A 14,661-nucleotide genomic window follows, 5' to 3' on the forward strand; every position below is an offset into this window, starting at 1 on the left:
CAAATCTCCTTGATTTAAAGATACTACTTCAGATTGCAAGTCTGAAATTCTAGATATTGGGAATATCTAGTTTTTAAAGCAGTCCAGACATCAATGGCCATATCCATCCATATTATACTCTGTCTAATAGGAGTAGAGACAAAATGCACTAACCAAGAAACAACCATGTTGTTACACCTTTGCCAAGCCGAATACGTTGGATTGTTCTTGGCTGGGCAGGGATGTGAACCAAGAATGAACTCCACTTTGTTCTTTGCACTCAGCGTCGTCACCACTGATCTACTCCAAGAATGATAGTTTGAAGAGTCGAGCACCGGTGACACCAAGGGGGCAGCGGGATTTTCATTGGGATGTAGGTAAAGGAATCTATTCACCGATTGGCTCTATTGATCAGACTGTGTTTGTTGCTCCGAATCTCCTTCCGCCATACCTGAAGAGAAAAACAGAAAGAAATTAGGGCAAGAAAACAATTAAGAGAAAGAAATTTCAGAGTGCACAATAGAGCTCTTAAAAAAGAAGAGCTCTAATACCATAATACGATTATGATTTCTGAAATGTGATGAGGAAGAACTCAGTCGCACCAAGAGAATGCAAGTGAACGGTGGTGAGAAAGAAAAGAGTAAAGCAAACGTAAAGAACACGGGGACAGAGTGCAGAAAAAAGAAAGAGATATTGTATATTATTATTGTTGTGTAAAAAAGGTACAAAGAAGGTGGTAATATAAAAGAGGTATGGGCTAAAAGAATGATGTCCAGAATAAAGCGTTACACAAAGAAAAAATGGGACCCAAGAAGAAGCCCAATAATATGATTAACAGGTATATATAACTTTTATTATAATTTCTCAAGTCTTTTTCATACATTAATCTAATAAAAAAACACTTTAAAAGATTGCTTAAATTGGCCTTAAAAGAATCGGTGACTCTTTCTACCTAGTGTGTGATTGTTCCTTCTATTCCCTATCATGTCTAAATGTAACAAGAGCAAGTTGGTTTTAAGCAATTTAAAAGGTACATATGTAATCACATGCAAAAGGCTACAATGAAGAACACTGAACACATTCATTTCTTAAATAGAACATGTTTTTACACAAAGATAATATGGCCAGACTACTAAATTTCATGTGGCCTCTAGATACCCATAAAATCAATTGCCATTCAATGGATCCTCAAACTTATGTAAATACGATAAAAGCTTGCCTCAGCTTATCAATAATAGAACAAATGGTGATGCTTCCCAAAGAAATATTATATTTGAGGCTTCAAAAACAGAAATTAACAATAAAAAAAACCTAAACACCAAATAGAAAATAAATATTATTATACATTAAATCATATACAAATGTCAGCCTCAATTTAAGTAAAAGGAAACACTAGTTTGAAACTTACTGGAACATACAAGCAACACCATTCATCTTAAATGCATGTTAGAAAGGAAATCCGACAACCTGAAAGCATAATGTATTACAACTGAAAATGGCTTATGGCAAACCAAATTTAGTGCATACTTTGGAAAGGCAATAAATTCTATAGTGTATTAAAAACCATGTACATGCCATGACAAAAGATATTTATAAGTGTTAGGCAAGAAAATAGAAAAATGACCCAAACAGAGGAGCACATGGGGTAAAATAGAATTAAGTTATGTTCACAGAATTACCTTGTAGAAATAACTAGTTCCAAAAGGGCAGTTACCATCCCCAAAGTCAGAGTGCTTGCAGTCAATTGACCTACAAAAGGAATAAAACAATTACCAAAAGAGTATCAGAAAAGAGATAGTCATTCACTATTTCACTCAGCTGAGCTATTTTTTTTCCTTGTTGTGAAATATAAACTACATTGCTCTCCATCAGTTGCCCTTGCACATGCAAATCAATATAAAGAAGGGGCAAATGAAATGGGTCATCCCTCATCAATAAGACAACATATAATGGTGAACCAAAGTTTAAACTCTCTGAGCTTCAATCAGATGATGGATTAATTGGATAGAAAAAGCAAAAGAAGTCATAAGATTTTGTAAGTAATCAAGAAATTACTTGAGCTTGGCCTTGTAGTTGTCAATGATTTCTTGTTTCTCTTCAGTTGTCGAGTACCAAATGACACTTGGGATCACAAAGTATGATAGCTTACGACAAATAGGACAAGCCCTCAATGTACTATTAACATCCATCCCCAATGTTGGGTTACTACTACGCCAATTCCTAATACAGGATATGCAAAATGGATTATGACATTCAGATAGCAGCCGAACGTAATTCAATTTGACAGAACACGCTCCAGGAAAACACTGCATTCAATTTCTTGACTTCGTTTCAATGCCTCAAGATACTTGTGCTTATTTTCACAACTCTTCGTATGCTCTTCTCTTTCCTCAAGTTGGAAAGGATGCAAGCAATGCTTTCCACAGGTGATGCAAATAATGTCTGAAAGGGGAGCATGCAAAAATAATGTTCGCTCCTTTCCTTTTGGAAATACTTCCCTATTATTAATAGTCTACTGCCACTTTAATTATCCACCGTGCTTCATTGCAAAATTTTAGCAATCACGCTATTAATTATCAGTTTGTCTTACCTATGCAAGTATTTAATCATTCTAGCTCCTCATTCTCCCAAAAGAAACTTGGAGATTTAGGAACTGTCTAAGAAAATTGGGGCCATGCCTTAGTAGGAATAAGCTTTGGTTGCATTCCAATTGATAACTCTAGTCAAAGCAGATATTGTTACTGTGATGAAGAGGGAAGGTGCTTCTAATAAGAAGCAACTAAAATCAACAACACGGCTCCATTCTGCTAGGAAACAAGTCGGGAAGCGCTGCAGTATTAATCATGGAATTTGTTGGTTTTTGTTGCCCTGGTTGAGCTAGGGATTTGAAGATTATACCAATAGTAGGCTCGGTGGGTCATTGACGAAGGTTAATGGAGTTGCTGGTGACACAAGTATCATGGCAGCCACTAACTTTTAATGCTGCATAACCTGAAAATTATGCAGATCTTGTGCACTTTTGGTTCTGCTGATTGGTTTTTTTTTTAGTTTTAAAATTTTGCCTTTTATTATGAAACAACTTGCTGTAATATGCTTTCTGTGAGACTAAGTTTTAGTCTTTTTGGTTTTGAAAAAACAAGTGTCAAAAATCTAGATCTTTATGTTTGTATTTATCTTTTTTGCCAGATATCTTTGTAGATTTTTTTATAAGGTTGGAATATTTCTGAAGTGTTTCATTAATTATTTTATTCATTGTTAATAAAAAAAAAAACTCTTCATTCTCATCAATTTTATACTACAAGTACAAAAATAAAAAAACTTCTGAATGAATATTAAAAACAGCTTTTGAAGTCATCCAAGTGAAATTCCTGCACCTAATGTTTTCAAGAGCTTAAAATTTAAAATATAAAAAAATTCATAATCTAGTAAGTCATCTACCACACCATAGATCCATCAAAGTATCCCTTCCCAAAATGTTTATTATTAATGAGCGAAACGCGATCACGAAAGCGAAACGTAAGAGAGATTATTAGAGACATGAGCGGTGGAGATCGAAGTCGTGAGCAGTGAAGACGCGAGCTGCAGAGATCGGAGTCGTGAGCAATGGAGACGCGAGCAATGAGATTTGTTTTCAGTGACCGCGAGCGTGAACGAGGTTTGTTTTTCTTTGAACTGAGGTGTGTGTGCGTTTTCCTTAAGGTTCAGTGAACGACAGTGGAAATGAAGCTTAAGGTTCAGTGAACGGAAGTGGAAATGAAGAGCAACAATAAATATTCATAATTTACCATGAAAATGAAGAGCAACAGTGGAAACGAAAAGACATAATGGAGATTTAATATATGAGAGGGAAAAGAAGAAAAGAGAGAAATGAGCGCGTAAATAAAAGTAAAATAAAATTTAAAATAAATTTGTTAGCAATTTTTGGAGAATTCTTTGCGAAAGGCTAGTAACTAAGTTGACTTTTTCATACAATAGAGTGGTCTATAAGACTACTAATATTTCTCCATTTGAGGTTGTATATAGTTTTAATCCTCACACTCCTTTGAATTTGTTACCTTTGCCTAATCCACATGAATTTATGCATAAGGAAGAGGGAATGATGGTAAAGGCCTTAACTCAGGACCAACCACTAGAGCTATGTCAAGGAGGATACAAGAAGATTGAGACTCTACTACAGATAGCAGAGACACTCTCTTATACATGTTAAAAAATGCCATAACCTAGTGTAATTTCCTAGAATAGGATTTTAATTTTCTTACTTAATTGTAGAGTAGGAAATTTACTTGTAATTTTCTTTAATTAAATTAGGGTTAGGATTAAGCATCTAAAACCTACCTAGGATATAATTGGACTTAATTGCAGCCCATATTAAAGCCTAGGTCAATCATTAGACATAATTAGGTTACATGGAGCACATTTGATCATTCTTTCCTTGTGACTCCAAAGTAGGCGCCTAATTCAAACTAATTAGCATCTCCTTCAAAATTCAAGCAAAACCAAATCAGATGAGACGATGCTATCAACTTCAATATGTATATGACATGTATCTTCAAAATTGTTAGCAATTTGATTGGTGTAGTACTTGTTCTTGAACATTTTCTTGCTTGATTTTAATTTGAGTCATACATATAATTTGTTTTGTAATTTTTAATTTCAGTTTGTAAATTATTTTTAATCCTTTGTTTTTGTCAATTCAAGTTCTTATTTGAATAGTCCTTAATTCAAATTGATTTTTTTTTAATTTAATTCTTTTGACCTCTACTTGGAATGGTTGAACACTCTGGTGAAATTGGAGAAATGATTCGGTGAAAACAATCTCTTGAAGAAGATGAAGAACTGATTAGCAAATGTTGAATTCCCTAAGGAGAGAAAGCAAAAGGATTGGCTCAACAAAAAGTGACAAACACTTGGGAGGATTATAATTAGGGAAATTTAATTGTAATCTTTGTATGATTGTATTTCTTGAGTTGTAAGTTTGACTAAAACATTTTTATTAGTGGATAAATAACTCGAATTAGACAGTGAGTGTGTCTCAAAGGTCCAAAGGTGTCAATGAACCTCACATAGGAAACGACTAGTTTAAATTCCTACACTTTTAGTTTTAGGGTTTCCATTTCTCTCTTTAGTTTCTCTTCTTTTCTAGGAAAAACATCTTGATTGTGTCTAAAATAATTTTCTTTATAGAAAAATTTGTGAAGTGCATTTGAATACGGTCTGACTAAAAAAGGTCTGGTACTTAAGTGATCGATCTCCCTTTCCTTCGAACCTACCTTGTGCACTGAACTTAACTTTTCTCTTAGAAAATTGTTCTAACACAAGGTTTTAATATGTCTAAACATTCTTCTCACCATAGTGGCAGTGACTCTAGGTTCTCTAAATATCTTTTGAAACAAATTTCAAAGGATCTACAGTCACTTCAACTATGGAAAATACAAGATGAGAGACAAAGAGAACAAAAACAAAGTGAAAGAGAATCTCATCTTGCAATTTCAAATGAGGAGTTGAGATTATTAAAAGAAAAAGATGACATAATAAATGAAAATTTTAAAAATCAAAGAAGTCAAAAGAATTCTAGGTAGGTGACTCCTCATTTGAAAAAGGGAGCCCCGGGATTAATGATTACTATCAACATACACCAAGGAGACCTAGAAGATAGAAAATAGGAAGCCGGAAGCCAGAGTTGGCATACCTCACTTCCATGGGGAAGAAAACGTTGAAGTCTACATTGATTGGGAAATGAAGGTAGAACAAGTGTTTTCTTGTCACCATGTTAGTGAGGAAAAGAAAGTACTATTGGTCGCTTTAAGTTTCCAGGGTTATGCAATGTATTGGTGGACTTCATGGAAGCTTTCGATGTCTTATTGGGGAGGCTTTGACATTTTGACAAGAAAGCAATTCACAATGGCCTCACCTACAAGATTAATTTTACCCATAAAGAGAAGATGTTTGTATTTCTTCTTTTGATACCTTCTCAGATGTTGGAAGATCAAGTACAAATAAAAGTAAAAAAAAGAAAATGAGAAAAAAATCAAAAAATTCAAAAAAGTAGTCATCATGGATGATTTTGAGGCATGGAAAGAGAGTTCTCCTTTCCACGAGGTCATTCAAATGGAGAAAAATATGTTAAAAGAAGAAATAAAAATAATACTCTTATCTGAAGAACCTCCAAGCCTCTTTCTTTGTAAAGGAGAACTTACATGCACTGCCACTTCTTTTGAACCCAGTATTTTATCTCCTCAAGTCCAAATTTTTTAAAAGAATTTGATAATGTATTCCAAAAGAAATACCCAATTGGACTTCCTCCTTTTCGAGGTATAGAACATCAAATTGATCTTGTTCCTAGAGCTAGTCTACCCTATAGACCAACATACATGACAAATCCAAAAAAGACTAAGGAGATAGAATCCCAGGTTTAAGAATTGTAACTACAAGAACACATGATTCTTGACATTCTTAGGTTCAACTTGAGCTGGATTTGAAAGGCACTTTACTTAGAATTGGATCAATGTTCTAATTCAAGAACTCACCAAAACTTAGCACCAACCAAGACTCATATGGAAGTCCATGTTTTGTCAAATTGAATCAAAACACAAGGAATGAAGAACAAGAATTAAAACTGGACAGAAATTAAAAGCTAGCTACTGAACCAAAACAGAATTAAGAACACAATGCTGGAAACACAAAAATAAACGGTAGAAAAAGAAGTAAACTCTAGGAATCAAAACTACCGAATGGAAAATTGAAGAAAAGGGAAGAAGAACACTTATAGAAGAAGATGCTTGCTGGATTTTGAGAATTGGAAGAAGCCATTCACGCCACTTGGAACCTTGAACCAAGATAAGTGATGGAGTGCCACCACTTGAAGCTCACCATAGCTCACAAGATAAGGCAAAGAAGAGGAAGACTTAAAACTCACAATTTCTCTCCAAATTTGAGTATAGTCTCTCTACTATAAAATTCCAATCTGAATTGTGAAGGACCTAAGCCCTCCTTTTATAGGAGTAAGGGCTGGTCATTTACATAGCTTATTCCCTAAGCTACCCAAAAAGCTCCTAAGATCACACCCCCCTTACTAAGCTCACTCCCCAAGCTTCTAGAATTTGCTAAACTAAAGCCTAAAGATGCTTTTACAAAAGAGGTGTCTCATGTTTCCCTCTAAGCACCTTTCTAAACATTATTCTATATTATTTACAATTTAAAAGAAACTATAAAGAGAGATATTTAATATGAAGCCTATTATTTGAGAGTTTGTAGACTTCTTTATCTTTAGGCTTGATCTTCTCTTTGACTTCTTTTAATTTGTGAGAAGACTAGAAGGAAGAACTTCAAATGTGTAGGTGAAAATCCTCTTCCTTCATTAATAAAATCCTCTCCTAGTGGATATCCATCAAATTTAAATACACATTCTATCTTTAACTCTTTGATACACCTTTTAAGAACAAAACAGTGATGGAACACCAAGTTCCAAAGTAGATAACATCTTAGATGTTATGATTGACAAAATAGTGATGGAACACCTTAGCTCCAAAGTGGAATATTACAAATTCAAAAATAAATTGGGATCTTCATTCAAGAAGTATATGTATTATCGCATCAAAGAATCAAATTTAAATTAATTTAGATATTATTGAATTAATTGTATAATTAAATTTATTTGATTAAAATATTGTAAATTATATGTAAAATTTTAGTAAAATCAATATTTGACATCTCTATAATACATTTCCATCTCTATTTTCTTATTTAAATCCTTTTGAATATTATTTATTCTTTTATTTTAAAACCTACCATATTAAATTTTTATTTTCTTTAATATTTAAAAAGTTATCTTTAATTTTGTTTTACAATTTAAAAATTCTATTATTTTAATTAAATAATTATATAGAAGAAATCGACATGAATTTGATAATAGTACTATTATTCATTTACTATGTAACACCTCGAAAATACATCTAACTATTACAATACACGTTCTACATATTTCTATACAATCTTAGAGTCTTCCAAAACATTCCTAATACATGATTAAGAGTTATAGAAATACAAATATTTACAAATTCATAACTCAAAATAAAACTCTAAAGCCTTTAAGGCTCTCCTGCACCTGTATGATCATCATCTGCTCGTGTACATAGTACAATCATCGCAATTCAAACACAACTAGAAAAGGAAGGGTAATCTAATGAAAAGAATTTCCATAACATAATTCATGCAAAAAGAACCAATTGGACTAATAATTTATAAATATTTCTTTAAATGTTTTCAAATAAAATTTCAATACTAATTACATCATTCATATAGACCACACATGGATCTATTTTTCAATCATAATCATTTAATTTCATTACAATCCATAACACTTTGATTTCATTTCAATCACACTGACCACACATGAATCCATCGTCTTCCGGAAGACTCATTAAGTATGACCCTACCAGAGACCAACATCTAATCCATACATCAAGGATTAGGATAAGTTCAAACATCCAATACCAAGTGACTATAGTGGGGCCCGATGTGTATGAACTCCCTCATCAGCTTCTCACCACCTGATAACTTAGTCTATATGGCTTAGATCATCAGTGAAGCTAGAGGATCTCTGTTAAACATAGGCTTTTCATACTTAATGTACCATCAAACAACAACTCATACATTATCCCAAATGTATGACATCAATTTCATACAATTTTCATCATTCATATATAATACATATCATTCAAGCACATAACATTTTAAAATTCATAACATTCAAGAACTTTTCCAATATCAAAAACAATATTTAACTTCCAAACTATTAAAATATAATATTTATACATGTTCACACAACATAAAATCAAACAATTTTATCAAATAACATCCCTGCAAGAGAAATTGAAACTTGGGACCACGTCCCCTCCACATTCATATCTTTTAGCTTAGGGTACTATTGAAAATTAAAGTTAGCTTCCCTTACCTGAAATTCCTTATTCTAATGGAAATTCTAACTCAAATAGGGGAACCACTCCAAAATTTAGGAACCTAGTGCAAGTTATCCAAACATTACCAAATTTTAGTATGAGCTTAATGAGAGAAACAATTTTCTCAACTGGCCCCACTAATATTGATAACTAAATCATAGAGAAAAAGCAGAGAATAAGGAAACTTTAGAGTAAAAATGAACTTACTCAATTTGAAAATCTGATCGGGTAGAAATGTAGTATGACTCCTCAACTACTGCAAGGTGTGATCAAATTTTGAAATAGATGAGTTATGGGGGGAAAGAGAGAGAAAGGAAGGTACGTGAAGAAGTGGGGTGGGGGGGGGGGGGGGGTTGCTGAGTTTCTTTTCTTTTGCATTTTGTTTACATTGTTACATACTACTTGATACTAAATAAAAAAATTAAAAGATGATAAAGAAAGATACATAATAGCAATTTTATTTCTTTAAATTCACCATGCCCTTACATACACAAACTTTGATTATTTGGAGAATGTGGTGATCACTTAACACTGGTAACGACATATGCACACAGGGGGATCACTGTAACAGTTTTTGTCGCAGTAGTTATATAGTTGCATTTCACATATTTTTGCCTCTACCACTTTTATTAACCCTTCATTTTATGCAACAAACAAAACTTATTTAAATACAATAATTATTAAGAAAATGAGAAAAATTAAAATAGTGATGAAAAACAAAACATACCAATTCCAATGGAGAGAAGCATAATGAACAAAAGTGAGAATATGATCTTCATAGTAATTCAATTTTAGAACAATATTTCTTTCTTGGATGCAATCCTCAATAGATTGATGAGTTCAGATAAACATTATATATACACATAAATATGAGACAATACAATTTCTAAATTCAAATTATTTGATTTAACTTAATGAATAGATCTATGAAACTTATTTTTACTTACTTATAACAATTATTAATACAATACTTTTATTTTAGTAAATAATGAAATATATGTAATGACATTAATTTCAATTAGTAAATATATTTCATTAAATTTTGATTATAAAATGTATTTTTCATATATATTTTTAATACTTTTTAAACTTTGGTTTCTAGATTTTTCAAAAAATTGCTTTAAAATAACTCCATCAATTTAAATTAAAGGTATCAATAATTTATTTCCATGTATGTGTGCACAACAAAATGTACCTTTAATTTTTGTATAATGAAAGGGTGATAGTGGATGAAGAGGTAGAAAGCTGAGAAAGGTAGGACATATTAGAGAAATATAGTATCCAACTTGGTTAGCGAATGTGGTTTTGGTCCAGAAAAATAATGGGAAATGAAAGATATGCACCGATTTTACAGACCTTAATAAGGTTTATCCTAAGGATGCTTATCCTTTATCGAATTTTGATTCTTTGGTTGATGGAGTGTTGGGATGTGAGTTGTTAAGCTTTATGGATGCATATTTGATGACTTTTTACAGCAAGTGCACCACGTTGTCAGAAGTAATAATTGTCCCTAAGGACGAATATTGATCCCACAAGGAATAGTTGAATATTCAAGTAGAAGTTTCACTAAATATAAAAACAAAAAAATAAAAGTTGGTTTGAGGATTGTTATAATGGCAAGAATTAACAATAAAACAATTCAAAGACTTGTTGCTCCAATTGGAAAAATAGGGATTATGTTTCATCTTTTCTCACTCTGATGTATTTTGATTAGCATGATAACATTAAGTTCTTTGATTGAAACTTATGTTTGTAGAAAATTCATTTATATCAATTTCTCGCATATAAAATTCTTAAGAATGTTTCCTAAATATCAATTTCTCGCATATTTATAAAAACAACTTAGAATCACACTCAGACATTAATGGCAATTAACATTTCAAGTCTATTTCCAGTACTCAAATATGTTAAGTATTGTTGTTTAGGTCAAAACCCTAAAAATATCTCTCGGTCAGATTTAGTATTCTCAAACAGTCACAACGGTTTAGAAGTAAAACAAAAATACCAATAATCAATCAAGAACAAAATATTAAATATTTAAATATCATCTCAATACATAAGAGTTCGAATAGATTACTTTCAATCCCAAATGGTAGAATTAATCACGCATACTTCTAGCACCTTTCATTCTCCCAATTGGTTACAAATCATTTAATGGTATTTTCCTCTCAACCTGGCACACTAGGATTGTGCCTCTAGCCCCCTATTTAACCTAATTTGTTAGGGTTAGGTAACTTCCTACGTCGCGCTTATGGGCTTAATGATAAAAACATAAAAATAGCCCAATTAATCTGACACATTCTCGCTACTGAGTTGGACTTTTTTCTCTTCTTTGTGCATTATGGGCCTTCCAGCTTTCTCCTTTTAGCATATATCATTTTTCTTTAGTCCAAATATCCATTCTTCTGTAGAAACCTGCAATTAACACCAAATTTGAGAATAAAATGCTCTTATTCAATTAAAGATCATAAAAAAATGTAAAAAGGTATAAATTCACAAATTAGGAATTATTTTATATGTAAATTAGCAATTAATACTCATAAGTGCCTATACTTTAATATAAAATATTACTGATGTTAGACACTTATCAATATTCAGGATATAATCAAATAAGAATGCATCCAAAAGATGAAGACAAAACATCATTTAGAGGAAGTTTGGCGAATTTGTGCTATACTGTGATGCCTTTTGGATTAAAAAATGTTGGAGCTACATACCAATGTTTAATGGATTGGATTCTGAAAGAGATGATAGGTCGGAATGTGAAGGCATATGTGGATGATATGGTGGTAAAATCGTTGGTGGTTGTCGGTTATGTTGAAGATTTGAAGGAGTTTTTTCAAACTCTAGACCGATAGAAGTTGAAGTTGAACCTTGAGAAGTGTGTTTTCGGTGTAAGGGCAAAGAAGTTTTTGGGGTTTATATTGACACAAAGGAGGATAGAAATGAATCATGAGAAGTGTGAGGCCATTATTAATATGAGGAGTCAAGGAGGTTCAACAGTTAACTGGGAGAATAACTTCTTTTTCTAGGTTCATTCCGAAGGCAGGAGAGAATTCATATTCGTTCCTTCAATGTTTGCGAGGAAATAGTCGTTTCACATGGACACAGGAGTGTGAAAAGGCATTCAAAAAATTAAAGGAGAAGATGATGACTGATAGCAGTCGTTTAGCAGTCAAATTAAATTTGATTTCAGCGTAGACTTGTCCAATACTAGAAAGATGATAGTATAAAAGTGGTCAGATGATCCTAAGTCGTCTCCCAAAGAATCCAATAGTGAGTCCAGTGAACAAAATTCAAAACTTATCTACAATCAATAAGGATTAGCAATAACAATAATAATAAAAAAGAGTTGTGATTGTTAAGCAGGAAAATATAAATGATGATTTAAAACAGTAAAAAATGCAAGTTGACTCCCAAGTTATTTTACCCTTGAATTCCTCACATGTTCTCTAAAGATTATTCCTTTCTTAATCCTCAAACAAAGCTAAACCAGATTGAACATGCGCCAATCTAATTCAACTAAAACTCACCAATAAAGCATGTGTCTACTAGTTTAATCAATACCCACTTTGTTCCATGCGTATACTCCATGGGAATGTTTATTTCCTCTCTCTTGAATCAAGCGTCCAAGAAATTAATTAGAACAATGTGAACTAACTAAGAAACCAAAGTTTAAGATAAGGAAGACTCTCAATCATGCGTTCAAGTACAACCTCTCACAAAAACTAGTTTTCCTGGAGATTAGACTATTAAAACAATTGCTATAGAGAATTAAAAAATGAAACTTTTATTAACCAAAACCTCATAACTCAATGAGAAATAACAAGGGAATCAACCAAAAAGGTTTACCCTTCCATGTGGAGGAAAAACAAAAGTATTATAAAGAAGAAAAGAAAACTAGGTCTAGAATGTGTTTGCTCCTCTAAAACGCGATCCAAAGAAAGCTCCTTCTTCCTTCCCTTGAAGTCTATTTTATAATCTTCTTTCCCTTGCACAAAAATCAAATTAAAATTTGCCTTATGATATTGTTTTAGAATTTTCATATGTTTCCTTTCCTGTTTCGAATTATTAAACATATATCTTCATTCCCAAATAGTCTTAGATTTTATTCTTGCTTTTCTCCCAAAAATATTATTTCCAATTTTCTTCAGATTTATGCATTGATTGTAATTGATTCCAACATTGATGTGAGAGATATTGCAGAAGATTTAGAGAATATCCTGGCAGAAATTTGCATTCAATTCCTTTTCTATGATATTTGCAGATTTAATTCTCTAATTCTTTATATCAGATCTTGTTTCTTGTTTTGATCCAAAAGAAGCAACTTAGGTTAAAAATACAAAATTAACAGAAATAATAAAGGTCCAAATAAACCCAATTATATGAATATGAATTAAAACAGTGAATTTATTTATTATTATAGTCCAATAATCTATGGTTAAAGCGATTAAATGTGAATAAATATATGCTCATCAACGACCCCTCCGATTTTGATAAAGCCGAGGGAATGATGGCCTATTCATTTATATATATGTGTAGCAAACCGAGTTATTAACTCGGATATAACCCAAGAGATGGATAATGAGCACATGCCAATTTATTTTGTCAGCAGAACGTTGCAAGGGGCTGAGCTGAGGTATCCGAAATTGGAAAAGACTGCGTTAGCAATTGTTGTTACAACAAGACTTTTAATGTATTATTTTCATAATTTTCAAATCATTGTGAAAACTAACTTACCTATAAAACAAGTATTGCAAAAATTGGATTTGGCGGGAAGGATGATGAAGTGGGTTATAGAGCTATCAGAATATAGGATCATATTTGAAAGTATAGGTTTAGTAAAAATGCAAGCTCTAGTGGATTTGTGGCGGAGTTAACACCATCGAGGGACGAGCACTCACAAGAAGATTAAGGTAGGTGGATCTTATTAGTAGACAGGGCCTCCAATCTTAAAGGGAGTAATACTAGAAGCACCAGATGGAGTCTTAGTTGAGCAATCATTAAAATTTGCTTTTAAAGCAAGCAATAATTAGGCGGAGTATGAGGCTTTGATTGGTGGGATGCGATTGGCAACCGACATGGGAGTTAAGAGGATGATAGTAAGAAGTGATTCGTAGTTAATTACAGAACAAGTAGCAGAAAATTTTAAGGCCAGAGATCCACATTTGGCAAAGTATTTAGCTAAGGTACAGGGGATGGAAATTATGTTTGAAGAATTTGGCTTGGTTTATGTGCCTTGGGACCAGAATGTAAGGACATACTTGCTCTCAAAGTTATCTAGTAGTAAGAAACTGAGAAACCATAGATCGGTAATATAAGAGAATTTAGAGGTCTTGAGTGTAACTGTGAAGGATGTTTTGCAGATCCAAGAAAAGCAGAGTTGGATGGACATGTATGTAGGATGGTTAAAGAAAGGAGAATAGCCCGAGCATCCGCGGAAACAAAATAATTTGAGGAAAAAATGCAATGAGATATGTATTGATCAGTGGGGAGTTATATAGAAAAGGATTTTCAATGCCTTTATTAAGATGTGTGGATGAAGATCAAAAGAGTAGGATAATGGAAGACATACATGCAGGTGTACGTGGAAGTCATATCAGAGGTCGAGCGTTGGCTGTAAAATTCTTAGAGCTGGTTTATTTTGGCCAACCTTAAGAGATGATTGCATGTCGTCGTATGTAGGAAAATATGATGAGTTCCAACGGCACTCGAATTTGATAAT

This window comes from Phaseolus vulgaris, chromosome 11 (genome assembly GCF_000499845.2).
Source record: "Phaseolus vulgaris cultivar G19833 chromosome 11, P. vulgaris v2.0, whole genome shotgun sequence".
Classification (NCBI taxonomy): domain Eukaryota; kingdom Viridiplantae; phylum Streptophyta; class Magnoliopsida; order Fabales; family Fabaceae; genus Phaseolus; species Phaseolus vulgaris.